Source organism: Serinus canaria, chromosome 3 (genome assembly GCF_022539315.1).
Source record: "Serinus canaria isolate serCan28SL12 chromosome 3, serCan2020, whole genome shotgun sequence".
NCBI lineage: Eukaryota > Metazoa > Chordata > Aves > Passeriformes > Fringillidae > Serinus > Serinus canaria.
In genome coordinates, this window is record NC_066316.1 from 104,263,123 (window position 1) to 104,269,122 (window position 6,000).

The window sequence follows — 6,000 nt, forward strand, 5'->3', positions numbered from 1 at the left end:
GCCCCGGAAACATTTAAGAGCAGTTTGGACATGGCTCTGAGCAACCTAATCTAGCTGGAGATGTTCCTGCAGGGGGATTGGACCAGGTGAGCCTTAAAGGTCTCATGATGGTTAGGCAGAGTAGGAGAACAAGGCTGGACATACTATTTTAAGGGACACCTGCTATAAGAAGCTGTTTGGTGGCGAATTCCTGTTATCTGCAGAGAAATAGATGCTGAATTTTTAGGCTGGCTATTCAAAAGCATCTAAAAATGTACATTCCATTAAGGCCCTCTAAATTTCTATTTCTCAACTGTTTATACATAGTTTAAAATCTCCTCCTTTTTTAAAATTTCTTTTCAAGAATCAATTTTTCCATCATAATAAGCATTGTGAAACAAAATCATGGAAATATTTACTCAGCTCTGAACTGACTTTAGGGACAGCTGTCTTGATTCCTGCAGTTTTAATGAGAAAGTTTCTAGGGCTACTGTGTCTAGATCTGCATAATGAAGGAATTAAAATGGTGATTGCAGCATAATTTTTAGTGAGCAGTAAACATTCGGAATCCTACTGGGTGACCCTGAAATATAATTAGGCCTAGTTCTGTGAAATTATTTTCCTGCAAATTTAAAGAAATGGAATAAAAGTGGGGTTTAAGTGGGTTTAATATTCTTTTTATTTTTGTGCTTTAAAGGAATACCAAGGTGTTAAGAGGGAAAACACTATTTGACAGACTTTGATTCTGATTAATTCTTTAGTGTTTAATCACCTTGATTTCATAGGAGTTTGAACTTAACGCATAATATATGATCAAGCCCTTTAATTATGTTCATTTTCTTTTAAGCCATGGAGCCATTGATCTCTAATCTGACATTCCATGTTACATGGAATTTCACTTACTTTTGCATTAATCCAGTATTCCCCCTTCTGCCTCCAAGGGTTCAAGCCTTCATCTCTCATTCCCCACCTTCGAGCTAAAAGCTTCTTGGTACTCACCCCCTTGAAGCTGTTTTACTGTACTAAAAAGTATTAAAGAGCTGTGATATGTCTCTGTAGCCACAGGAGTCAAGCTTAGTAACTAGACAGTTTTTTTGAGCAGGGGAAAACCTATGCTCCACTTTCTCCTGAAAGCAATTCTGAAACATTTTTATATGAAAAACTCATTGATGAAACTGTGAGAGCAGACATTAGGAGTTTCATAATCTTGTCATGTTCACCACATTTTGCATCCTTTATTTCCCCTAATTAATCTTGGATCCTTTTCAGCAAAGCAGGACACCTTCAGCAAGAGAGAGGAAATGGCTGATATCTCTTGGATTAAACCACACACCTGAAAGAAATTAAAAACAAAAGTAAGAAAAGGGAAAGACCAACTTTGGTCTGAAATAGAGATTTAACTTTGCATTTTCTTCACTTGGATTGACTGTAGCAGGCTACTTCATGGCAGAATGTATCCTCATTTTCTGTTTTAAAGGATAAAGGATAGTGGAGTATGAGGCAATATGCACTTCAGTTTTACGAGGATCTACAAGGCTGTGAATGAGTGGATGGAAGAACCTCCCTGCAGCATAAGTTGGCTAAAGAAGGGTGGCCTCTCAGGTGCCTCCAGGCAGCGTTTCTGTTTGGCTGATTTTAGCATTTCTCCCTTCAGACTCATGAGTCATTAAGAGCATGTCCCAAAACATCTGCCCTGTGCCATGGGCTGTGGAATCTGCTCTGATAGCCAGATGGAAAAGTTAAGTGAAACTTAGTATGCCTTATTTTGTGCCTAATGAGATGTAATGCCTTTAAAAAGTTTATGGCACTAGATCAGCAAAGGGCTTGTACAATGTCTAACACTGGGGTTTTGTGTCCCAGGCACAGAAACCTTTTGGGAGTAAGAAGGCTTCCTGTAATCTGAATGGGGGAAAATCTGATCTCAGTGTGGGATTTAAAAGAGTCTACATTTGATCATAGAAAAACATGAGGATGAGAATGTATTTTAAGTATTTTAAGTTTTTTGCCCTTCCAGAACAAGATGCTTTGTGTGGGGTGTAAGTAGGGACATCTGTCTATGCAGTCTTCCCCTGACTTGCACATCTGAAAAGAGCTCATGTAACACAGTTAACAGTTGTTCATACAACACCTCCACCAGTTAAGAAGATAATGCTCATTTTTCATATAGTGTGTGCTGTTTACATCACTTCCTCAGCTGTTGTGAGTTCCAATAACAAGTTGCTACTAAACCCATAGCCACAACCTAGAGAAAGCCCCTACAGACTGACATTTTGAGAAAGAGCAGTTTCCCTTCTTTGTGAAGCTGGGCAGCAAGGCATTTAGAATTCCTTGTGCAAAAAAGGAAAGGGTATGATTTGGTAGCCTAGCTGCTAGGGTGCAGAATTAGAGAGATTAAGGTATGTGCTCTAAATGCTTGCTTCTCTGACCTGTTCATCACTTTGTCTACAGTAGAGCAGTTTCAAGAGGAGTGAATGAAAAGCTTACTTATGCCTTTATGGCTTGGTGATGGAAGGTGTGTTTTTGGACACTGTCAAGTTGAAAACATCCATTGTTTTCTAGGTGAATGATTTAGCTGGTAAACTGCTGATTAGTGTTTGTTACCCTCTTCTCTGTCAACTCTTGAAAAAATAAGTTAGGAGCTCAATCCCATGTTTTATGCAAAGTAGTCTCTCAGAGAAGCCTTTTCATAACCAGGGAGCCTTGAGGGGCAGAAAGAACATCTGCTTTTTGGTGCCTGTCCCCTAAAGGATATCAGGTGAAAAAAGCCCATGCTTGGATTCCAGCTGAGTGTAGGTGGGAGCACTGAGCTGGTGAGACTGAAGTAGTTCAGGGCAGGCTTGGGAGCATAGTTCCTGCTGCCTGGGGAACTGGAAAATCAGATAGGGAGGCAGCTTGTAATTGCAGGTGCCTGTAGGTACAGCAGCTGTTGAACAAGTTATTTTAAATAACTTTGAACCTGGACAGTACAATTCTGCTTAATTTTTGCTATAAGATTTCATTACATTTAGTCCATGCAACCTATTTCATGCAGTTAGTTTTCTTCAAAAATACTTTGTATATTTTTAAAATAAAACTGGTGGTAGGATTTTTTCAAATGATACTTTCTCATATCTGAGGATGGATTAGGAAGATTGAGCTAGGGACCACATTCGAGCAATGTGAACACAAACAGGGCCAAGGGAGGGACACTTACAATATATAAAAAGCAAAAATACTTTTGGCATCAAAGCAACCCCATACAACAGTACCAGCTGGGAACTGCCTGCAACACAGCTTTGCAGCAAAAAGGGGAGGTGTATCCAAAAATCAGATATTTGTGCTTCTGATGGATGATAGGTTGAATGTGTGTGAGCATTGTGCCTGTGTATGAGGACATCTACCCATAGATGGGCTGGGTTTAATCAGTCTTCAGCTGCCTAAACTGAAGGTACAGAGAAAACAACCAGACTCTTCTCAGGAGTGTGCAATGGAAGAACAATGGGCACAACTTGGAGCAAGGAAAATTTCAGACAGATGCAAGAAAAAAATTACTCCCAGTGAGAGCAGGTAAGTACTGACACAGTTTGCCTGGAGAGGCTGTGGCTTTTCCATTTCTTGGAGATACAAACCCTTGACTGTGGCCCTGGACAACCTGTTCTGGCTTTGGAGCTGCCCCTACTTTGAGCACAGGTTGTTGTCACAGGTTAGCCTGCCTGGCACCTTGAATAGGAGTCACACCAAAAGGCCTTGAGAGGTCCAGTCCAGGCTTGGTTACTCTTTGATAACTATTATTTTCTTGGATTAGGCACAGTGTCTTGTACACAGACCTGAACTACTTTTTTAGGTGATTCAGTTTGGGAACAGATGGTTTCTCTGTGGTAACTAAGCTTGGTCCCATTTGGGCAGCTGGATTAGTTCTTAGTACCAGAAGTTATATTGTATTCAGGCCAGCTGCTTCCCATGGTGATGTAGCACAAGTAGTACAGACACACCCAGTTACCTTCCATGCCACTCTCCAGGTACAGACATCCTTTACCAGAACTATCAATAACAAGGAACCATCACTATGTGGTTGAACAATGTCAGACAATATACTACAGTACCAAAAAGCCCTTTTCCTAGCTTGTTTCTTTTAAATTTACACATCTTCTGGTGCAATGGCTTTTTCCCACACCTTCTATAGATGTATATGATTATGAGAGTAAATAAGGCTGAGCTAGGAGGGTTTATTAATAAACAAGTAGCTTATTTTGACAATGACTGTTCTATCTAGATAGTAAGAATTTGCCCTGAGATTTTTTCCCTTTTCTGCTATTCTTACGCTCCAAGTATTTTTCAACAAGGAGGTTTTCAATTTAAGGGAATGGACACTCACCTAATGTATCTTTTTGATACTAATAACCCTAACTTTTGAGTGGGTCATGTTTATGGGATACCTTTCAACATTATTATACTTTATATATATCTATATCTGTATCTATAAACAATGAAATCTTTTTAATCAGTTTTCACTTTGTAACCTTTCAAGAAAATTAAATTAGTTTGAAAAAGAAAACCTTGTTGAAGTTAGTAAGCTTATTAATGATGGTAAGGGTTAGATTTTTACAAAGAAAAATTACTGTTTACTGTATTTCAAAAAGGTTTTACTGTATGAAGAATAATATGATATATATAACTAGAAGTAATGGGAGGAAATTAAAAATAATTTAAACTTCCTGAAAACGAGTTCAATTAGACTGTAGAATAAGTTCCCAGGGGAAGCTGTAGAAGGCTCATTATATGGCTTATTTAAAACTAGATTAGATGAAATGCCTGAAGGGAGCAAGCTTGGGCTGTTTCCTGTAAGGCTGAAGGAGATTACCTCAGAGGTATTTTTTCCTTCTGAAATATTTTATTCTGTGATGTGGCCTTGGTAAGTGTCAAACATTTGAATATGGGAATGTTTTGTAGGTATTCCTCTTTCTACAATACTTCTGTGAGATTTTAAAAATTAACTTTTTTTTTCCTGTTGTAGGAGTTTATATGTCTTTGTACTGATATGTATCACACTGACTGTGAGTAAAACCAATATTTTCTTAAAATACAATATCAGGAATAACTTGTCAAAGTACAAGTGTGTGGATACTTCCTTAATTTTTCTTTTAGAGTTAAAAATTTGCTGTTAAGGTGGTTGTCTTTATAACCTTGATTCTGAGTATCCCTGAGTAGTCTGAAAGTTGTTATGGTTGTGATGCTTTCTCCTGTTCACAGGAGTGCAGCCCCTGGTGAGCCCAGTGAGTGTTTTGTGTGCTGGGGGTGACCTCAGGCCATGGCCAGGGCTGAGGCACAGTTCCCAGAGGTACCTTGGGAAGGTCACAGTGCAGCTGCTCTGTAGAAGCCCAGGTCTGTCTGTCTGTCTGTCTGATCATTCTCTGTGCCAGTGGCTGGATGGATATTCCACAGCGAGTGGAATAGCCCAGAATGAAAGGATGTGGAAGAATGGCTGCATGGGCATTGCTGAGTGGCTCTCTGGTTTTCTCACCTGTTGTTCTGGCAGGAGTGGGACTGTACAGTTTCAAAGACATTCTCTGTCCATTTTCTATGTGTATACATGAAAACTCTGCTACTTTTTTTTTTTTAACTTCTAACTTAGTCTCCATTATAAACTTGTAAGTCATATATGATCTGAACTTTCCGTATTTGTATTTTTTACTGACATAGAAGAAGAAAGTTTCTTCTACAGTGGTTTTAGGAAAGATTTTGTACTAAGCAAAAGAATTTGCTGGTCTTTATAGTACTGTATTTGAGTTTTTGGCGAGTACTCAATCACGGTGGAAACTCAAAATAACTAAAGAACTAGTGGCCTATAAATTTACAATTCTACAGTGTGAATCCACAGTATTTGTTCCAACAAGTTATGATTTGATAGCTCATGCCAAAGGGAGTGTAGACATTCATTTAATTTTGGATCATTAGATCCAAAGCTGTCCTGGGGGTTATGGCATGCTAATTTTTTTGTCCCTGTCAAAACCAATGAACAGTTATACTGGTGATTGGCTTAGC